Here is a 24,219-nt window from a genome sequence, read left to right on the forward strand (position 1 = left end):
AATGCTATTTTCTTCTTCTTCTTTTAAATGACAACTTATTTTATGAACAAATGAAGTAAAATTTTCCTGGATTAATTATTTGCATGAAGTTTGTGTGTCATAGAAGCCATGTTATAAAGTAGCAGAAAATATCCTTTTATCCACATTTTTGTGTGTGTTCTTAAAATCCTTTACATTTTTCAGATTATTAGAGAATTTTATTTTCATAGAAGTCTTTCTCATCACTCTCTCAAATCATATGGACAAAATACACATTCTAATATGACTTATCTGCAGGATTACTTTTCTAATCTTACCTCCTTACTTACCAAGACAAAACTGGATTTGGAGATACTTCTGTACTTCTGTGTCTGCAACTAGCTCATCCATTCCAGAACTGCTATTGTAAACAGTAATTTAGGGTTTGATCATCTGGGTGTTTTCCCCACTGGCTGTAGCCATTATTAGCCAGCTTTTTTTGAGTGTTACAGTTGTAGAACTGGACTTAACACCACCTTCCCCAACAAATATCAGTTGCTTTATGCATAAATTTTACTTATTTTGTGGTATGTAGTTTCAATTTTCTTCTAGGTTTTTTTTTAAAGTGGCATTTCTGTTCTCCTTGTTGACCTGGCATAATTTTTAAATAAGAGGGAAGTCCCAGTTCTCTGGTAGCATTTTTAATATATGAGCTGAAAGGCAGTAAAGTAAAACAATTAAAAATGCTAGCTGAATAACCTATCAAGCACCATAGCTCAGCACTATAGGACACTGTAGACTGACTGGCTGACTGGGAGCTGTCATTTGCTGCCACTGTGCTGTTTTGCAAGAGAGCATCATACATATATTTCTAGCCCAGGAAAAGATCAAAATTCAAAGTTCTAAGTATAGTTCCTACTGAATGTGTATCACCTTCACACCAGTGTAAAGTTGACAAACTGTTAAGTCCAGCCATCTTAAGAAGGGGACTGATACAGGTTGAGGTATTGGGGGATTGGACTTTAGCCTATCAGTTTGGCTGAGACATCACTCCCCCATAAAACAGTGAAGCAATACTTTATAGTATGATAAAATTTATTTGGACTTATTATATTCTGGTAAGTGGAATAATATGCTGCCAGAAGACATAAGTGAATAGCCATTTCTTTGATTGTAACTTTCTATACTTCCTTTCTTCATGAACGATAGAAGTCAAGTCCTGTTCAGTCAAGTCCGCAAGTCAATGATGCCAGAAGACATCGTTGCTTACTAATTTGCTTCTAGAAAAGAAAAAAAAAAGTATTTTTATTTTTGTTGGAGAATCATAGGTGACAAAATTTCCTGAGAGATTTTCAGTTCTTCTTGAATAGACAATGGCATAGTTCTTTGGTTCCTCATCATTTCATTATTTCCTCCTGAAAACCCCACAGAACAAACAAAAATAAGCAAACTGTATTTTTATGAATGAGACTGATAGAAAGCACCTGAAGCTAGATGTGGTGCCCCTCACCTGTAATCCCAGTGGCTCTGGGGGCTGAGGCAGTAGGACTGCAAGTTCAAAGCCAGCCTCAGCAAAAATGAGGAGCTAAGCAACTCAGTGAGACCCTGTCTCTAAATAAAAATAAAAAATAGGGCTGGGGATGTGGTTCAGTGGTAAAGTGCCCCTGAGTTTAATCCCAGTACCCCCCACCACACACACACACACACACACACACACACACACACACACAAATAAAGCATCTGAAAACTCAAAATTGTGTTCAAGGGTTTCAAAAGCAACTTCAAAGGCTATTTAGCTGAACTGGGAAAGAGGGCCACATGGGAGATCATGACAGGGCTGTCAGAAACATGAGTGCAGAAGGGACACAGCTTAGCAGATCTCATTAATTTACAGCAAATACTCATCCCAGAAAGATGAGGCCTGATCTTGAGAGTGAACTGCTGTGGACAAGACTGAACAGGACTTGACATCTACCATTCATAAAGAAAGGAAGTATAGAAAATTACAATCAAAGAAATGGCTATTCACTTATGTCTACAACTTTTGAAGGAACCAGGCAAATTGAGGGCTGGCAGAGGAAGTCTTCCAGAGCCAGATTAGATTGGAGGAGGCAGCAGGAGCCTGTCTTTACCAAGGTTCTGTATAATAAGGAAGTTGCTCTTAGCTTGGGGGATTCTTGACAGGTACAGCCTTGAAGACTATCCTAACCCTTCTCACTATTTTTATAGCTCCAGGAAATTTTAACTTATTCAAATAACCCAAAAGGAGCGTTGATAGTATTTACCCAAGAATATACAAAATGTGAAAAAGAAGTAGCAAAACTTTCCTGCTAATTATAAAAACTTAGCACAGCTGTTGATTAAACTAAATGTGAACTGTAGCTAACACACTAACATGAATCAATAGTATAAATAATAAAGCCACAAATAAAAATGTATAGACTCTCTTGGAAGTGGTGGTCAAGTAACAGAAAGGTCTAAAATGAATACTGGAAGAACTTGGCAGGAAAATAGGAGAAAATGACAAAACATTCAGAAATAGAGATCAATTACTCAAAGCACATGGAAAACAGAAACACATTAAGGGAGCACAAATGAACCACAACAATAAAAGAAGTAGAGGTAAAGAGATAAAAAAGAATTATAGGAAAAAGTGACAGACATAAATCAGGGAAAGGAGATCCCCCACCTCCCCGCAGCAAAAAAGTGCATAAATGAAGTTTTGAGAAAAGAAAATTAAAACAATAGGTCAATACCACTATTTAAAACTATAACTAATGAAATACTTTCATTAAATGAATAAACAAAGGACTTGAATTTTCAAATTGAAAAGGCATTCTTATTAGATTATTAGATTATTTTATTTAATGTGGCTGTATTGTTTTATTAGATTATTATTTTTGACCTAGAAAGATCTACAGTAGAATTTCTAGACTTGAAAGATAAGAGATTATCTAATAACACTCACAATATCCAAGGGAAAATAGGCAAAGGCTGTGATTTCCAATCTAGTTTATTTCAAATATAGAAGCCATTGTCAAACAGTTTTGAATATGTAAGAACTTCAAAATTATTGTCCAAATACATTCTTGAGGGGACTACCAAAGGGCACACTTAAGTAATCAAGGGAAAACTGGCACAACTTGACCCAAAGGACTCATAGTTTTGAAATCTCCAGAAAACTTGTAAAAGTATAGTAAATGTTCTAGTTATAAGCATATTTATAAGTTCTTCCCATGAGTTTTTTTTTGCATAAAAGTAATAGATGGGCATTCATAGATGGTAACTGTACATGCAAATTTCAAAGCTCTATTAACACGTGTCCATAAAAATAAATATTGCAGTACTTTTGAGTCTTTCTTGGCTTCAGACTGTCTGATAATCAGAGAATTTAGTTTGGTGTATTAATTACATTAAATTATCAGATCGATTTTCTGGCTTTCTGCCTATGCAGTCACCATGTGTAGGGAAACAGCAATGCAAAGAAGCCAGGAGGCTAGAGGTCTCATCTCAGCTGTGTGATTCTGTGATCTCAGATGAGTCACTTCATCTTCTTTGATTTGTTTTCTCATCTGTAGGAAGAATGTATAATATGAGTGAAATTTTCTTATTGTGCTTGTCTCTAATATGGAAAAGAAAAGACAAGAAAGGGAGGGAGAGAGAATAAAGATTTATTTATTTTTATGTTTGTGGGAAAAAGTAAATTCTGCTTTAAAAAGAATAGTGTGCTCTTGGCCTTTTCCAGTCATTTGCAACTATGTTCAACACATGGTAATCATCTATCCCTTATTTCTTAATTAGAACAGTCACTGATTTATCCAGATTCCATCTCCAACATTATTAACCTTTAAGTTCATAAAGTGAATTTTAACAAAATGTTCTAATATGTTAATTATGCTTTTATTTTCTTTCTCCTTGTTAAGCTGGTTTTGCTATATATTTTTAACATGCTGTGTGAAAGATGTTTTCCTTTATCTTTTTGCTTTCCTTTGTAGCAATTAATAGAAGCTTTTAAAATGCTGAATTTGCCTCTGAGTAAAACTTTGATTCCAGTTCTTGACTTTTGATGCATAATCTTCTAACTATGGCTGTTATCTAACTATTTTGAAAGTGCAATTTTGATCTCCTATTCACCCAAAAGCCATTTAGGAAAGTGCTTTAAAATGGTGAAAACATTTTTCTCTCTCTACTTCTCTGTTATTAATGGTCAACAACTATGGCTTGGATTATTTTTTAACTTTATTTAGTATATGGTCAACACATTTAAATGACACCTATATGTGTTCCTCTAAATTTTTCATTGCATTTCCAACTGCTACTGAGGAAATGTAAATTTTTTCTCTCATCATTTTGTCTTTCACCTTTTATTTTTTCCTTTAAAGCTATCCAGTATTTAGAATAGCAGCATCTATATGATAATAAATAAATAAAATGGAAACAGATTTAAATTGCTACATGCTTCAGTGTGAGGTTGGCTCAAAATTTGAATGGATATATATATATATAGAACATTTTCTTACTTTACAAGAAAAGTTGAGATCCCACTAACAATTGTGAATCTTGATTCTCAGATGAGCCATCAATGTTTTAGAGCATAACTATTTCTGATGGAAAATTATTTGAATACCTTCCATATGAACTAGGGAAAAGTGAAAAATATAAACCTCGAAAAGTTCAATTGATTAGACAAATAGAGCACTAGTGATTTGCCAAGCATATTCACTCGAAGTTGAAAAACATTTTGGTTTAAATTGCTGCACTTATAAAATCATAGTCCTCTTTTCTCCCCTTTCTTATTGGATGGCAAAATAAAATATGTATTTTGAAAAAAAATTCTAAAATGCTACCAAAATAGCACCCAAAGCATGAGTGTCTATAGTTATGTAATCAATGTCAAAATTTAATAATTTTTATACAGAAAAATTTAATGTTGGTTCAATTTAAAAACAATATAGCACTTTTGGGAACAGGTAAATGTATAAAGTCACACCAATAAGATTTAGAGTAGGAATCCTTTTGAAATATTAGCATCGTATTGATGTAATAGAATGCTGAATGCATATGCTTTTTCACATTATGTAATTAAGATAAAATTTTCATGTTTTGTGGAAAGGCAGATTATTAACAATTTAAGAATCAATCAGTGTCTCATAATATGAAAGATAAATATGAGGATGGGTTTTGTAAAGCTTGTTACCTAGGAGCCTAATCTAGGAATTGATTGTGAGTTTTTTTTTTTTTATTTGGTTATTTGGCATAATTATTCAGACTATTTCTGCTTGCCCTACACTGGCTGAAGTTCATGCCTGTTTTATGTCCTGACGTGTTTTTTTGGACCTCTTCTATCTTGACTTGTGGGCTATCTATTTGTGTCGTAAAGAAGAATTGCCATTTATTATTTGGCCTTGCAGATTATAGATTGTGAATAGATTCTAGCTCTACTGAGTCAAATATTATAAAGAAAAAATTGTAAAAAATTGATATTTTAAAAAGAACAACTAATATAACCTGTAGAAAAATATAACGGAAGTTTAAAGAGAAATTTTACTAAAGTTCTGTGTTATAAGTTGATTCACAAATTTGTATTCTCTACTTAGAGAAGTGCAACGAGCATGAATTGGGAATAAGATATGGAAGGTCTGTCACTGCTTAAGTCACCTCGGGTCACGTCCAATAAAACACTGAAGGTAGGAATGAACATCAGATCATGTTTTTTAAAAAGTCTAAACAAAATCACTCTTCATATATACTATCAGAGCGCCCTGTTCCCTGGGTAAAGATTGAAGAATGAATGGTTCAGTTCTCCAAAAGCCACTGGGAAATGTCAGCACCATCTAGTTAATGAATTCCTGATTTGTTTGGCATTTGCACTTTCTTAAGAAATTGCTGATGTGTTTAGACTTCCTCTTCTCCTCAGCAGCAGTGAAATTTGTTGATTATGATGGCCTTATATAACATCATCCAGGCAGAAAGCTAAAAGATTACACATTAAAAAGAAACAGGCCTGTTTATTACCAGGCATTGTGCTTCCTCATATGCATATCTCTGTTCCTCAGTCTTTGCCCAGGTTGCTTTTGTGGGAGACGCTTTGTTGAAAGTATTTCCATGGCAGGCCTCCACTCATGAAATGTCATTTTCTCTGCCTGGTTGTGATAGGAAGTCTTTTTCACCTATTGAAACCTGTTAAATTTCCTTCAAATATTTTTGTTTAACTCTTAGAAAAACAGTTGGTGGAGGCCCATTTATAAAATGTACATTTAATGAAGAATTGATGTTTGTATTAAAACAGTTTTCAAAGAAACTTGCTCTGTACTGCTGAATAAAAGCCTGCAATCTTTACAGATTTCATTCAATCAGGACAAACAATCCAGGCTGTCTCTATCCCACATAATTTGCCCCTAACTACTTTTTAAAATCCTCTCTACCCTTGTTTAGTTTGTATAAAGATCAACAGGGCAAGAAGCCACAAGGTTAAATTTACTCAATTAAAATTTCTTTGTATGACTCTAAAGTAGACATAAAACAGATTTTTATATTCTTCACCTAAACATGATCACCTTGACCAGGCCACTACTGCAGATTATACATCATATTACATAGTTCTTTGGACAGTAAATTAATTTAGTTGTCATGCTTTCCAACCTTATTTATTCTAAAGGGACACAAGTCCTTCATAGGCAGCATCATCCTGCATTTTGAGATAATATTTCCTCTCCCATGTGTCTCCTACATGTGCTTAGTATTGTTTTTGAAACACAGTTTTCTACTCTTAACTATCTGGAAAAACAATTGCCCTATATTGGAGCAAAATATAGTATCTAATAAGGAAAAAAGACAAGCTGACAGAATAATGCCCTGTAGAATAAGTAGCCACTCTGGTCTGCCAATAATTACCCTTACCAAAAAAAGCAGTAAAATTGTCATGTAATTGCAAAACAAGATGTTATACTTCTTGCTGATATTGGGATTTCACTCTTTCTTATTAACTTGATCACTTTATAATCATTTATTTCCTTCTTTACTAACAAAATATTTCTGTGGTAGTTTTCTCATATACCTCTTAGACTTCGTTTTCTCTTAACCATTTTGTGTCTCTCTAGGCCTTCTCACTAGTCAGCATGTTTTTCTCCTAAGTGATTTTACTTTGTGAATGTGTTGAGAAGAGACCTTATTATTAATAGGACATTACTATTAACTACGGACCTAGCTGTGTTTCTGGATCTCCCAGACGGAGAAGAAGCCTTAGCCTATAATTTGATGGTATCATAGTGTCATAGTCTGCTGTAGCTGGTCTAACAAAATGCAACATACCAAGTGGCTTTTAAACAACAGAAATGTATTTTTCTTATTTCTGAAGGTAGGAAGTCCAAGATCAAGACACTGGAAAATTATGTATCTATGAAGAACTGCATCCTGGTTCATAATGAGTTTTCTTTTCACTGTGATCTCATGGCAGAAGAGGTGAGGGATTTCTTTTTTTCCTCTTTTGTAAGGCCACTAATCCTATTTATGAGGGGTACACCCTGATGACCTGATCACCTCCCAAAGACCCTTACTCCTAAAACCATCACCTCGGGGGTTATCATTCTAAATATGCATGTTGGTGGACATAAACATTCAGATCATAAAAAAAAAAAAAACTATTTACTGCAACACTATTCTCCAGGTGGCTATGTTTGTTTGTTTTCCCTTCTTTTCTTGATGGTAGTTCTCAAGAATAACTGTCTAATATGCTATGAATGCAATTTTCTGAGATAGGAAGGAACTATCTGAAATAGCCTGAACCTTGTTATTGTTCTTCCATGGGACTATAACAACTTGAGTTAGGGATATTTCTCTCCCTAGAAACCAGAATGCCCCTTTAGTCAGTGGCTCACATGGTCACAGAAGTATAAACATAACTCAGGGTGGGCTGTCTTTCAGGGTTCTTCAGCTGTGGAGCAAAGGCATGGGAAACTGAGACACTGTCCAGCCTATGTAGCTTTCTTCAGTCTTTGGAAACTGGCTCACAATGGACCCAATGGACCCTTTTGTCTCTGCTGCACAACTGTAAGTAATAAATTAGCTTCTTATAACTTGTTGTGTATGCCTGAGTTCTGACTCAGTGGACTTAAGACAAGTTAGTAGCCAGTGCTCAGTAAAGCTGCTTTACAGTTACTTACCCTGATGTCTCCCCTGTCAACATCTCCAACCTTGAACCTATTCCCAGTTGCTTCTGGGTCAAAAATAAGTTTAGAATGGAGTATCCAAGGGAAGATGGTCTGTTATAAGTCTCAACCAATCCATCAGCTTCTTTATTAAAACTGTAAGATACATTCTAAAAAAGAGGCTTTGGAAGCCTAGGCCATCTTCACACTTACAGAAAAAACTCATTATCCCCTTTAGTAGCCTTTAAAACATTGCTGCATAACCCTGAGAAAGATTAAAGGTCATGACTACTGCTTTCAACAAGATTTAAGAGCTGTTGACAATATTGTGTTTCTCACTTCTCTGTAGACCTCAATTCTAACACCATTTCCCTCTCAGTCACAGAAATAGCTGCTCATTTTATAGTGGTAGATCCATGTTCAGTAGTCTTTAGAATAACATTGCATTCAGAATTATTTTATTTATTTGCATGCACTTGGGAAAATTGACAATACCACAGTTATTTTCCAAAGGTTTACAGAAACACCTTCTTACTTATTGTAATCACATAATCATAACCTTAGAGACATCTAGTATAGAGGCATCCAGTTTCTTCAGGGCTCATTTTAACATATTTATAAATTCATATAACATAATTTTCACCATTTGTATCCACAGTACTGCCTGCTTCACTTTCTCCTCCCTCCCTAACCCCCTTTTTGTTTTCTATTGGTTTTTCTTCTATCCATTTATTTTTCAATTGGTACATTACAGTTATACATTAAAGTGGAATTCATTGTGATATACTCCTACATGCACATAACATTGTTCAAGTTCATCCCACAGTTCCTTTTCTTTTCTATCCTCCTCCCTCCCTGTTTGATTCCCTTCCTTTGCTCTACTGCTCTCCCATCTCTTTTCATGGGGACATTTTAAAAAAATCCCTTATTTCTCTAGCTTCTGCATATGAAAGAAAGCATTCAACCCTTGGCTTTCTGAGCCTGACTTATCTCACTTCTCATGATGTTCTCCAGTTCTATCCATTTACCAGCAAGTGACACAAGTTCATTTTTGTTCATTGCTAAATAAATTTCCATTGGAAAATACACATTTTATATACTTATAGTTTCATTAAATATGATGGTCTTGAAGAATTTTGGGTCTCATAAGACAAACTACACACTGGATATATAACTTTTTTGAACTGAATGACTTCATATGTGATCTAATGAAAGCTGGCATGCCTGAGTCCTTGACCTGGATAAACTCACTAGAGACTGTCCCCTCTAACCTAAAAGGTTCTTAAACCATCATAAATGTGTCTCCTGTTTATACAAGAGAAATTGGGATAAGCTTTGGAAATACTAACTCAACAGGACAACAGATTATATTCAGACATCTCACCTATGCAGTCATGAATATTTTCTTACTGTTGTCTGGTATCTGAATAGTATCCACAGATTTGGGGCTGCAGTTGTAGCTCAGTGGTAGAACACTTGCCTAGTATGCGTGAGGCACTGGGTTTGATCCTCAGCACCACATAAAAATAAATAAATAAAATAAAGGTATTGTATCCATCTACAACTGAAATATTTTTTAAAATTCACACATTTGTTTATTGATATAGATTTATTTACCAATTTTACCAGAACAACAGAGATTTTTTTCCTTCCATTTTTATTGGTGTGTAATATATAATAATGGGATTTGTTGTTACATATTCATACATGTGCACGCTATAACAATATTTTAGGTCAATATCACTCCCCAGCATTTCTCCCCTTCTTCCATGCCTCCCACTCCTTGCCACTTTCCTCTATTGTTTTCCATTTAATTTTCATGAGATCTACTCCCAAATTTCTTTTCCTTTTCCCTCTGTAGCTTCCACATGTGAGAGAACACATATGACCCTTGCCCTGAGTTTGACTTCTTTTGCTTCACATAATGGTCTCTAGTTCCTCCAATTTTCTGCAAATAACATAATTTCATTTTTCATTATGGATGAATAAAACTCCATCATGTATATATACCACATTTTCTTTATCCATTCATTAGTTTTAGTCACCTAGGCTGGTCCCATAGTTTGGCTATTGTGAATTGTGCTGAGACTCTAGTTGTCTGAATATTTTCCATTGTGCCCTTTTGCATGTCCTTGTCCTATATAACTATTGCTGTCCACCGCTTCTTATATATGACCTTTGCTTCTAATTGTTTCTGTCTTACTTCTTAAAACTAAATTGCCCAAGCAATAGCTACAACTCTCTAAAACAATTTCTTACCTTTTTTTTTTTACCTTCTAGCTGCATTTCTGTGGACCCTAGAGCTCCATAAGAGCATACTTTCTGAAAGAACTTTGTGTAGCTATGTACATGGTTCTTCGATATTGGGTTCACATTCTGACCGATATCTAAATGTTGTCTCTCACTTGTGAGGCACTTCCATGTCTTTAGATATACCCTGCAGGATCTGGGAGTCTTTCTTACAGTCCCCTGACATAAAGGGACTGCACTCTACCTGGCCCCTTATGACCTCTCAGCTCCTGACCAGGCAGAATAGTCCATCTTTTTTTCCTATGTTGTGGTTTTGTGCTAGACACAATCCCCTTAGATATAGGCCTTTTTATTGTCATCTATGGTCAAGTTGATTTCTGATATTTACTTAGCATATGGGGACAAACAAAACTAACACCAACAGTAGCAACATTGTTTGGCTTCACCAAAATCTGAGCCATCAAGTTGTAACCACTGGAATTCTCTCCCTTTTCTCAAGTATTTTCCATTGGAGATTAAGTCACTAGATTTTATAACTCCAAACTTCAGGGGGAAACAAGTCAAGTTTTCCAAGAGTTTCTCACCATGTACTTTTCCGGTTTCAAGAGTGAATACAGGCATATCTTGTTTCACTGTGCCTAACTTTATTGCACTTCACAGCTAATGTGTATTGAAGGCTCATAGCAAAAAAACACATCAATATTAACAGGAATTCAGAAGTTGTTAATTCCAATCTTATGGGTGACTCAAGAAATTTAAGACTTCAGTGAAGAAAATAGCTGCAGAGTGTAGTGGAAATAGCAGGGGAACTAGAATTAGAAGTGGCATCTGAAGATGTGAATGGAATGTTGCAATTTCATAATAACATTTTAATGGATGAGGAGGTCCTTTTTATGTGTGAGCAAAGAAAGTGGTTTATTTTTAAAGAACCCTGAAAAAAGATGATACGTAAATGTTGTTGAGATGACAACAAAGGATTTAGAATAATACATAAATTTGGTTGATAAAGCTGCAGTTGAGTTTGAGAGGATTGATGCCACTTTGAAAGAAGTTTTTGTGGGTAAAATGCCATCAAACAGCATCACAATCTACAGAGAAATCTGTCATGAAAGGAAGAGTTGATCAAGGTAGCAAAGTTCATTGTTGTCTTTAAGAAACTGGGATGGCCACAGCCACCCCAATCTTCAGCAACCACTACCTTAAGCAGTCATCAGCTGCACAGAAAACTCTCCACCAACCAAAAGATTATGTGGGGCTGTGGCTGTGGCTCAGAGGTAGAGCACTTACCTAGCATGTGTGAGGCACTGGGTTTGATTCTTGGCACTACATACAAATAAATAAAATAAAGGTCTATCAACAACTAAAAAATATTTTTAAAAAATTATGATTCACTGAAGGCTTTGCTTCGATGGTTATAGCACTTTTTAGCAATAAAGTATTATAAAATTAAAGTAGGTACATTTTTTGACTTAATGCTATTGCACATTTAGTAGACTATAGTATAGTGTAAAAATAACTTTAGTATGCACTAGGAAATGAAAAACAAACCAAAAAATATCTCTGTGACTTGAGTTATTGCAATATTTGCTTTATTAAAGTGATCTGGTACCAAGTCTGCAATATCTCAGAGGTATACCTGTAAAAAGTAATACTGAAGAAGATAATGCTACAATTAACCTTCAAAAGTCAAAGAAAACATAGCTACAACCTATAATCATATCCCTATCATACTATCTATTAAAAGTAAAGACAGAATAAAGTAATTTCAGACACACGGGGGATTCAGAGAATTTACCTCTTATGTATAACCACTTCCTAGAAAGATTCTTGTGGATGTTCACCAAGCAAACAAGAGAGTAAACCAAAACAAGAGGACATCAAGGGCATCAGGAAACATCAGTTCCTACTCAAAGAAGCAGGGAAGGACAGAACTCTTCATCATGCCTACCTTCTAAATTGGAGCAGAAAGTTTTCAAGATTTAAAAGGATTCAACGTAATCATATTATGATTGAGAGTTCAAAAAAACTTGATGGTGTGCAAAGCACAGGGAAGACAATCAACATTTATTATCCCACCAGACTGAGTTTCCTTTCCTACCAAAGGATCAGAACCATTACTGTCAATCATTGCATCCCAAGTATCTATCATAATTTCTGATACTCAGAAAGCAGAACAAACATGCTTTTAATAACTTATTCTTCTATAACCGTATATCTTTGTGGTTGAATTTGCCTTTCCTATCATTTCATTTATAGCTGTGCTGTTGTTCTTACGTGTGACACTAAATATCTGTGCCAATTGACAACTCTTATACAGGCATTTATGTTGATAGTTAAGTATAAAAGTAGTAATAAGATTATACAATTGGTAATCCAGTTATAGGGGTATAAAATTCAGATTCCATGAAATTGAGGCTCTTGCCTCTGGGGTGGAGTCCAGAAATATGAATTGTTGACATTCACTGAAGGTGATTCTGATGCAAGTGGCCTGTGTCCCCCATTATTAGACATTGTGCATTATGGACTTTACTGATTTATTCAGAGAGAATTCAATATTAACTGTAGACTGGGTGTTATTTTCCTTTTTCAAAGGCAGACAGCACATTTCCCCCTAAATTCATCACCTATTTTACCTTGAACAACTTGTGCAAAAATGAAACTGGAGTTAGTGTGAACAGATAATATTTTGTTTTTTTGAGAGAGTAAGTAGCACTGTCCCCCAGGGAGGGTAAAATATCAAAACTCTTTCATTTATTTTACTCTGTCTTGGTTAGGTGCCATAGTAGTAACTTAGATTCTGTACATCTAAATTTTACTCTTAACATTTCTACGTTTGAGCTGTCTAGACTTATGACTTTCTGAGGGAAAAAAAAGAAATCTGAGCATGAAGGAATAAAAATAATTTAGTTTGCTGCACTAACATGCCTGGATAGGACTGAAGTTGTATTGTTTAAATATAACTTCAAAAACCTATTAAAATATTGGCTCCCAAGTTTGACATTCTTTGCCGAATATTCCTAAGTTTTTCTATTCTAAATATTTCTACATAGTAGCACACATATCTTTGTTCATTCATTTATAGATGTGTTTCCTTAAAAGGAGGTGTGTTAGTGTTCTCACTGTAGACAACGGAATAGAAACTGCATTATTTTCCTTTCCAAGAAAACTAAATTGATGCACAGAATGATTGTTTACTAGTAGCTGAAATTTCAGCAGAGGGGTACACTGCCTTATTAAGATGAAATTTCTGGTTTCATTTATTCCAGAGGAAAAAAAAGAACGCTATCCCCAAATAAGGATTAGTCTAGGGACTTGGTACATCAGTGCTGCCATATCGAATAGAGATGTGAGTAGGATGAATATTACAGCTCACTCTTTATGTTGGTTTATTTGTAGGTAGGAAAAAATGAAAAATTGGAGAAAGTATTAGTTCACATTAAAAGGTAAAACACGAAGAGGCCACCGTCAGTTCAGGCTATGCTTGCTGATTTCCAAATAACAACCCTGTCTCTGGAGTCATTAAAAGTATTGCTCTCCTGAGAAGCAGCTCAGGTTTTCTTGCCTTCCAAGCTGAATAAACCTGTTGTATCACTTTGTCATTCTTTATGATAACAGTGGCCCTGGGGATCTTGAGGTTTGCTTTTTTAAAAAAGCTATCAAAGATTCTCTATGCCACCTCCTTTACAAAAAAGATGTACTCACACACATTTAGTAAAATTTTTAAAGTTATAAACCTAGTCAGTATTTCAACATTTTAAATTACCAACTCTGTAGAAGACATCTTTGGAAGTAGTGGATATGATTAGTTAACATTTATTTGCAAGATTTTTTTATATAAAATATCATTTTGTTCTTCTGAGATGTAATATTTTTAAAAATCCAAGTGGAATATACATTCTTAATCTAGAAAATATATGAATATGATATCTAACATGATAATAGATGGAAGGTGACATATTAATTTGAAGTATTGTTTTAATATTTTTCAGGGACAAAACAGTGCTGTATTACTAAGAAGTTCATAAAAGACAGGTAAGTGGAGTCTTCTTCACTTGTGCTTTTCCTGGGCAGACTGGAGATGTCCTTTGCCTGTTGAGGATGTTTTGGGAAACAGCAGATGCAGAGGCTGACCGGAAATGCATTTCCCTGAGACCTGAGATGTAGTGGATCTCCTCTATGCACTCTATACTATAAATTGGGAGGACAGAACAAAGTTTCCTGAGTGACATGCATTCAGTTATATTTAGGGAGGAATTATGTTACATAAATTTAGGGAACATTTGGGGAAAAACAGGGTTCTCACAAACCACACTGTTCCATTATTTGGGGCAGGTAGGGTTGTAGCTGAGTAACACTGTCAGCATGCCTGCTTAAGAATGTACTTTTTCTGGGCACCATGGCCCATGCCTGTAATCCCAGCTGCTCTGGATGCTGAGGCAGGAGGATTGCAAGTTCAAAGCCAGCCGCAGAAATGGCAAGTTGCTAAGCAACTCAGTGAGATCCTATCTCTATTTTTTTTAAAACACAAAATAGGCCTGGGGGTATGGTCCTGTGCCCCTGAATTCAATCCTTGGTACTGGGGCAGGGGGGGAAGTGTGATTTTGACAGGCTTTCTGGGTTCAGGCAGTCTGGTGTCCCCTTCCTGGTATTCATTTTCCCAAGAGCATCTGGCATCTTAAAAAAATCTTTTGCTCTTCTGAAGTGTGTTTTACAAGATCATTTAAAGTATGAACATAAAAAAAAATGTATGGATATGATTTTTTTGGCCATTAAAATAATTTTATTTACATTGATTGGGTTTCATTATTGTTTTGGTAGACAATGGGAAGATAACTGATGCAATTCAAAAATTTCTACTCTTTCCATCTGTGTTAACTTTGAGGGGCTTTGTAAGACCCCCCTCCCCTGGATTTAGGAAAAAAATGTGTCCATTTAAGTAAAGTATACATTTCTTGGGTTGATACAAAGGAATAATTAATGGGCTTTTAATCAAGGATATTAGGGGAAATAGTAGCTAACTCAAGAGGTAAAAAATAAAAATATAATTTAAGAGTAATCAGGTTTAGAATATTGGTAAAGGCTCATTTTTCCACCCTTTTTCTACTACTGGGACATAATGTTATCAGCAATAAATGTTTTGCTTAGACATATTTGGTGATTCTAAAGAAGAATGAAAGCTTTTGAAAGCTTTTTTATTTGTGACCCTTCTCAACATAGTTAAGTATTTAAACTCTCACTAATACGCTACATTTAAAAATTTTTGTTATCTTTGATAGCATGCTGTTTGTACAATTAAAAGTACATTAAGGCCTGGGGTTGTGGCTCAATGGTAGAGCGCTTATCTTGCATTCATGGGGTACAGGGTTGAATCCTTAGCACCACGTAAATAAATAGAATAAAGGTATTGTGCCCATTTACAACTAAAAAAATAAGTACATTAAAATAAAAAATCAAGGCAAAAAAAATTTCAAATTAAGAATTTTGTAGCTCATTTTTTGGCCTTTAGAAATTGCAATTTTGCACCTGTTTTATTATATTCTATTGTTTATTTTTATAACATTATTTTTATTCGGTTAAGCTTTTTATGTACATTTTGATTCCTATTGAAATGGAATTAAGTCCTGTAATTTTTCAGCTTATTTCCTTTTACATCTAGGATAATTATTGGGGTAAATAAAAAAATGGGGATATTCTGGTACCAGATTTTAAAATGAATAAAATTTAAAGTCACAGGGAAAAATATAATAAGTAGACTGATATGAATTTAAAAATCTTAATTATATGTAGCCTACTCAAAACACTGATTTTGTTAGAGATAAATTTATTATATCTTTCCTATGCAATTTATTATGTCTTTCCTATTATGTTTATACTTAAGCAGTTTTCTAAAGTAGTTTACACAATGAAATTGAAAGTTCATTAAATTTTTTACCAAGGAGATTGAAAATTGGAAGAATTATACTAAATATGTATATACTCACACAGAAAACTCACAAGCCATAGTAAATTGATAATTTATAATATTACCACTACTAAAAATGTACATAACAACTATATTTAAGATTATGTGACATCCACACTATGGTACCAATTCCTATCCTTTTTTTAGTATATATTTTTTAGCTGAAGGTGGACACAATACCTTTACTTCTTTTTATGTGATGCTGAGGATTGAACTCAGTGCCTCACACATGCTAGGCAAGTACTGTACCACTGAGCCACAACCCCAGTCTCCTATCCTGTTTTTTAAATGATGATTTTTTTAAACCTGTTTCTTCCTTGTAGCACTTTTTATACCATACAGCTTTTAGTTCTCATAAATAAAGATTTTGTGTTTTAGAAGAACTTTTTGAGGAGCATAAAGCCCAATAGAGCCAAACTGCATAATGGGGATCATAAGCACTAGATCTTACAATCCTCTAACTCTCAGGCCACATGACTTGAGCCCTTGCAGGAAGTTCTTGAATAAAAATGTTTTCATCCTATTGGCTCATTAGAAGAGTTTTACATGCTTCCGGAGAACTATTGTCATTTTATTCTTGTCAGACTCAACCCAGGTATCCTGCTTGCCGTTCCTCAATTTGAATTGGCCTCAGTTTCCTCAGTTCCCTGTTATTTACTAACTCTGTAATGCTTATGATTATAGTGTATCTATAATATGTCAGGAGAGCTGGAAAAAGTTCATTCAAATATCACAAAAAAGGAAAATTACACATTAAAATACAGGCACACATTAACTAGCATTGTACAATGTTTAAGCACAAAATAATGTGTTACCTCAAAATAGGAACTATTAAATACAAATACAGTAACTAGTTCATTGAGGAAAGTATTTGCTTCCTTAGGTAAAACTCAAGTTTTATTAACAATAAAAATTACAAAGACAAGAGATAGACCAGCATATGGATATGTTATAAGGGAGCTAGCTTTAAAATATATACTCATGGGAGCTGAGCTTTTGAAGCACAATTAAATCAAAAGTTTCATACATTTCTTGTTGTAATTTTAAAATTATATTTCTCCCCAATATAGTTTTTTTTGAAAATCAGAAAACTTCACATTAATATCAACTTTCCAAAACATATTACCATATAAACTTTAAAAATGGCAATTTGATTGGGGTAACTTTTGCCTTGAGTTAACTATATGGAATAATATAATAATAGTTACCCAAAATGCCAGTATATCCTTAAGTATGCACTTTGAAGCTAAGCCATGGTCTATTTTTAGATGATGGTATTACGGATCCCAACATCTGTTCAACCAACATAATGTGCCTGTTGTACTCCCACACTGAAAATAATGTGTGGTAAGGCATGAGGATTTAATATTAATTCCTTTTGATTATATAGTTTAGGAAAACTGATTACAGTTCAAAGGAGAACTAAATCCATTTGTTCCCTCTATCTTAATTGGACTATTTGGCTTCTTTCATATAACACAAAATAATAAGTTTATTTCTGGACAGGTTTGGATAAACATAATCAATTAATTGGTATTATGCTTCTATAGCGAAGACCCCAGCTAAGAGAAGGCTGTTTGACATGACAATGATGAGCTGTGGAATATGGGAAAAGACATTTTACAACATATATTTATTCAGAAATGCATTGCAAGACTAGCCTGTTGAGGAAGAACAGTCTTCCAAATCATATATAAGTTTTCAGTAGTATGGTAGGTATAGAAGATAATTAACAGTGTAAGAAATATTCAGAACCTAATAGACTTGCAAAATACAAGTGGGTAATAATATAACTTTTTGCCACAAAATTTTTCTATCTTGAATTCATCTTGGTTGGAATGCAGGCTATTTTTCTAACTGGTAAATGCAGTACATTTTGAAGCTTTGTAGAGTGGCTCTCCTTACAATGGAAGGAGACCCTTTTCTGCATGTAAATTTTTAGGTTGTTTATTGTTTATGTTCAGATGCATTTCCCACTATTTCCTACCTTCTTTTATTCTTTCCACATGGAATATTAAACACAATAATAGGAAGGATTTTTAAACATGTAGTATGTTAAATTTTCATATCTTGACTGTCATCCGCACTTAGCTTTCCTTGTTGGAAGCACAGACCAGAGAAATGGTACATGATTAAAGCATTATTGTCTTTAAGTCCACCTGATGAGCTGTGGTAGCATCTAGACTTGCTCCTTCAGTGCAATATGTTTATCTGGCTAAATAGATCAGTTTCCTTGTTCATATACCTCTGGTTTAAAGCTTTGCTATACTTGCACTTTTCCTTTTTATAAAAACTCAAGTTGGAGAATTCTATCTAATTGAACTGAGTCAGTCCAAGAGCTCAAATCTTTGTATATGGAGAGGAAGGGGTGTTGTAATGAACTACTGAGTACACATTACATAGAAAGAAATGCTTGTTGGCTATAGTCAATGAATATGGACTCTAGGGAGCCCTTTGAAGATCTGGGACATATTATTTATTATTGATGACAGTAGTAATGGATAATTTGTAAGAGGGTTTTTTTTGTCTTTGTTTTTTTTTAAGGACATTGGACTTCTTTCCTCCTCCTTTGAGTCTCGGCACTAATTTTGTCTCCCCATCTCCTTGTCTTTGTTAGAAGCAAAACCTACCATTTCAATATGTAATATGTGGGCCACAGGTAATATTTTTGCTGCAGATTTATTTTAAAACATAACTTTAAAGAATAAAAATGTTTTTTTAATTTACATACTCAAAGATACACTGGCATTCTTTACTTGCTAGGTTGCATTGTAAATACTACATTTAGAAAATAATTCTGATTATTATGAAGGTGACTCTATTTGTCATTGAGACAATTTCAGTTCCTAAGGAAATCTTTCAAAGTGACATGTGGCTATTGTGCAAAACTTGGTTTTAAGAGTTGTATACTGACCAAAACATTATGAAGCTATCTACAACAGCTTAAAAATGTTAGACTTGCCACAAGTGGAGCATCACATTTTGATGTTGGTATTTTTGTTCTCCTCAGGCCCTCTGCAGTGCCACTGCTGACTTCTGGATGGTACTGCAGAAATTTAATAGTTCAAATTTCAGGCAAATTTTTGTTGTTGTTGTTGTTGAAGTGTCAGACCTGTTGTAATGGAACTAAAACCATGCAACTAGTCAGGTGCAAAACAGTTTACAGGAAATATCAGAGAAGTAGGAGAATGGAGATTGCAACAACAGACAGACTTTCATTTATAGCCTCAATTTACATATTCAGATCATCATGTTCTTTCAAAATAACAATGAAACAACCCAATAATGGAGTTCCTTATGTGATTCATTTTCCTGTAGATAAGAAGGTATTTGAAGTAGGATATGATCACCTTTGCGGAGTAATAACAAAGCCTGTGCTAAAATAGCATTAAAGAGGAAAAGAACCTTACAGGAATTCTTTCTTTCATAAAGCAAGCAACCTTATCCAGTGTTGGCCAGCATATACCTTGGGATGAATAAATTACAGTTGTGAAAGACTGCAGAAAAGTGCCTGAAACTTATAGTCATACACTTGTGATAACTAGAAGACAATGTCATTCGCTGAACAGATACAAAGGGGAAAATGACATTAATAAGAATTTGTAGTTCCAAGTTTTAGCAGGGTTGTGGAAAGCTGAAAACCTTGGTAACACACAGAACTCTGATTATCTTTGTTCATGCAAAAGTGGGATACTTAACATATTGTTAATAATGAAGTCTCTACTCCTATTTATTCTTCTCTTTGCTTGTTTATTTTTCTCTAACTACCATATTTATACATTTTGACTCTAGTCTAGTTAATCCTGTATGTCTATGCTTAGTGTTATCAATAGGTGTCTCATTCCTGTTGTGCTTAAGGCAGTGAGGTAAACTGCAGGGAGGCCACACAAAGTGCCTGGAAACGGCATGAGAGACATATTGTGCATTGGGGAAGCTTACAAGAGATTAGCGACTGCTCCAGGAAGAGTTCAGTGGCTATAGGCTCAAAGACAGCACCTCTGTCTCTCAGGATGTTTTGCCAAGCAGTGAGCTCCTCCTCTCCTTCATGGTATTTTGTCCAGTGGTGACTGGCTGGACAAGTGATACATATTCTTTTCACAGTGCCCTTGGTTCTGTGACCATTCCTATTCAGAGAAGGGTCTTATATCTTCAGCTGCAGAAACTGTGACATCATGAGCACCAACTTGCATAGTTTGCTTGTCTGACCACCATTCCAAGGAGCCACTGTCCTAGTATACCTGAAAGAAAGTAGCTTTCTACAGATATCACTAACTTGCCCTGGTTCCCACTTTGCATAAGAGAAAACCAGTGCCCTTCAAGATAATATGTATCGGGATTGTCCCAGGCTTGTTTTTACTGTTCCTTTAATTTGACTAGGCTTTTGTGAACATAAAGGGGGCATTTGGGGACATGGTGTTTTTCTGTCCCCCTTTTTCATATGATAAGGATGATACAAAAAGTTTTTCAGTTACCTATTTATCCAGAATGTAAAGATAGAGCTCAAATATTGTCTATATCACAAACTTTTACCAAATAAGTCATACAGTTGATGAAATGATGCAATGACAAAAATTGAAGTGCTTTCTAAAACCTAAACAAAAAAAATCACAATCCATAAAAATCTGTGTGTACTTTATCCCATGGGAAAGTCCAGATATAATAATATCTAAAGTAGTGTCAGACTGCTTTCATCATCTTTCTTATTGTAATTAAAACCAGCCTAGTAACAATTGCAGAAATATCCCTCCAAAGGAATACTTACAATGTGACTTATTCAATTTTCTCCATATACTTAATCAAAGGCATTTGTGTTTTAGCTTAATTTACTGTCATGAAAATACAATATGATATTAAACTTTTTTAGGAATGAAACCCTAACTTTATTCTTAATCATAGGCAAAAGGCTATGGTTTTAATAAGCTTCACTTGTTATAGTTCACCTTTTAAATTATTCTTTATGAAAATAGTTTTCTTTTTTCATTTTGGCAAGAAGCAATGAAATGCTAATTTTATAAGGTCAATAGGTTGATCCCTCGGGATTTACTAGTAATAGAAACCTATTATGTTTCTAAGGTAGACATCATCTGTATTTTAGATCATATGCAATTGGTGAGCTATGGATAGCAATGTTTCCCATTTAGACTATGGTAGGGTGAGTCACACAACTGTGTGGAGATCTGCAATTAGCAACTTAACTTCTGACTGAGTAATTGTTGCTTGTATATATACAGTCAATAAACAGCAAGTTCCTTGAAGCATGCATTGTCTCATGTCTTGTCTCATTAATTTTACACATATATATGTATATATATACATATATATATATATATATATATATGAGCATAATTATACATCGTGTTTAAGTTCCTTTTGAAAAAATTATACATACAAGGAGTTTGATTTCAATCCCCATTCCCCTCCTCTTTCTCTTTCCCCCTTTTCTCTTTCCTCTATTCTACTGATCTTCCTTTTACTCTTTATTCATTTTTGATTGCTTACTTTTAATACCTTATTGTGCTTTCAGAATACACTGTGTCAAATAGTTATTTCATAAGTGTTTATTAAATGAATAGTTGTATAAAAACTTACACTTCACGTATTTGTGAGCAGTGTTACTAGAGAAAGCAGGGTTTATTAGAAAGACAACACTGCACAGATGAAGACAAGACATCTTGAAACATTTTAAAACATTCCTATATTCCAGTAAACCTAACTCTTTTCATGTGAAATTCCTTTTATTATGGCATTTGTTTCCAAAGTAACATTACATTATTGATTCAAATCTGTTGTTCAATAACTGCTAAATTCCACTTCCTTCAGGCAGGTTTTCCCATTTCCCCAACATTTTCCTCTGAATTTCCATTTTAATTTTGTCTATCTTTTTTCACTGTAACACTTTTCCTCCTTTTAGTTTTTCCTTACTATTTTATATCTTATATTCATGTATATTTTAGTCCTTTTATTTTTTCTCCTAGACTGATAGCTCCTTAAAAATAGGTTTTACATCTGGTTCATTTTAGTAATCTAGTGGCACTTCATAGCACATATTGAAAATTCACTGAACTTTCTGGATAAATCAATCATTAACAATTTATTAAGTTCCTAATGTGCGTATAAAGTGTCTTAGACCCTAAGAATTAAAAGGAAAGAGAATCAGACATAACTTTACTATGTTCATTTACAAACATACCACTAGTGAAACTCCACATGATGAATAATCACAAAAATGGGAACCTAATTAAAATAAATTATACTCCATGTGTGTATAACATGTCAAAATACACTCTATTGTCAAGTATATCTAAAAAAATAAAAATAGGGCTCTTGTTCTAAAGGAGTATATAATATAGTAAGTTGGAGAAATGTACATAAGTATATAATAATGGGCATTTATGGGTTTAAATTTTCCAACACTGTTTATCTTTCTTTATACTTAGGTTTTTTGTTTTTTTTTTTTTTTTGTATGAGGATTGAACTCGTGATACTCAACCACTAAGCCACATCCTAAACCCTATTTTTTCTTTTCTTTCTTTCTTTCTTTCTTTTTTTTTTTTTGTATTTTTTATTTAGAGACAGGGTCTCAGTGAGTTGCTGATGCCTTGCCATTGCTGAGGCTGGCTTTGAACTCGTGATCCTTCTGCCCCAGCCTCTGGAGCTGCTAGGATTATAGGCATGCACCACTGAGCCTGGCTAGGAGTTTTTGTTTGTTTTTGGTTTTAATGAGCTTCACTTGTTATAGTTCACCTTTTAAATTATTCTTTATGAAAATAGTTTTCTTTTTCATTTTGGCATGAACAGGATTCAAATTGATAAGGCACATTGGCACTGGGGCCCCAAGCAGTCCTGGGTCCAGGTTCTCTGCACCCTGAATAAAAGCTGAGCAAGACAGGAGAGGTTGGCTAGCAAGGTAAAGTCATACTGAAAGCAAAAGTTCACTGTGAGAGAGCAAAGTGGGCTGAGCTGCAAAGTATCTCAGGACCCAGCCTACAGAGAGCACCAAGCACCAATTATATAGGTGCTTTATTATTTCTTTGGATTTACAAGATAGATTACTCTCATGAGGCACACTGAGTAAATGGACTATCTTCCACTCTAAATATCCCCAGCTTAAGCTTTGAAACACTAACAATAAATATGGGAATAAAATCTATGTGCTTATTTTAGGTGGTGTCACTTGCCATCTAAGTGACCATGGCAGAGAACTTAAAAGAAGCTTATATGATTTATTTTTTTAAGTTTTCCCTTTCCTGGTTCTAGATAATTAAGTGGTTTTAGAGGATACTAAAGCACCACAAACAACAATTAGATCTGAGCTTTGTAACTACCCTGTGAAAGAAAACAGCTCAGGGGGAGAATGGGGTCTTCAAGACTGACCCTTCTGCTCCCTAGCGTATCAGTGCTGAGAGCACCTACAAGCTTCTAGAACTAAAAAACGCTGCAATTGGTACCTCTTTATTCCTTTTGTCATTATGTAACAGATTTTCAGCTGTTTTTAGAATATTTTAAAAACTATGTTTTAGATGATAGGTGTTTTAAACTACTAAATAGAGTATTGATGTGTGGGCGGATATTTGTCTCCTTTTTGTACTCTGCAGCTGAATGCCTGAGGCATCTGCAGCTGAACAGTGGAAGAGATTTCAACAAGAGACAAGTCTGTAACCATGCCAGCCAGCAGTCAATCTCTTTCCCTCCTGCCCTTCCTTCTGTGAGGTGTATTTATAGGCAATCAGGTATGCACATGTGTGCATGCACATATATGCACACATATGTAGGGAAAATATTCTGATGTATGCACAAATTAAAATTTCTCAACTTTACATTCATATTTTTCATATTTTAATATTTCTGATATCTGAATAGGTAAAGCAAGCAATGATCAAGTATAATGTTTGTCAAAAAGCT

At 34.5% G+C, this 24,219-nt stretch overlaps 1 long non-coding RNA gene across 2 annotated transcripts; it reads left to right on the forward strand.

The window, feature by feature from the left end:
• The first annotated feature begins 5,553 nt into the window (after positions 1–5,553).
• On the forward strand, positions 5,554–24,013 carry LOC131423574 (uncharacterized). Of its 2 annotated transcripts, none has more exons than XR_009225299.1 (5): positions 5,554–5,645; positions 7,316–7,419; positions 7,882–8,007; positions 14,345–14,387; positions 23,913–24,013. It is a non-coding gene; the product is annotated as an uncharacterized LOC131423574 (long non-coding RNA). The 2 variants fall into 2 exon arrangements; XR_009225298.1 differs by lacking the exon at positions 23,913–24,013 and adding an exon at positions 18,862–18,969.
• The last annotated feature ends 206 nt before the right edge of the window (positions 24,014–24,219 follow it).

This window comes from Marmota monax, unplaced genomic scaffold, assembly GCF_021218885.2.
Source record: "Marmota monax isolate L192 unplaced genomic scaffold, Marmota_monax_Labrador192_F-V1.1 WCK01_AAM20220418_F8-fsc00018, whole genome shotgun sequence".
Taxonomy (NCBI): Eukaryota; Metazoa; Chordata; class Mammalia; order Rodentia; family Sciuridae; genus Marmota; species Marmota monax.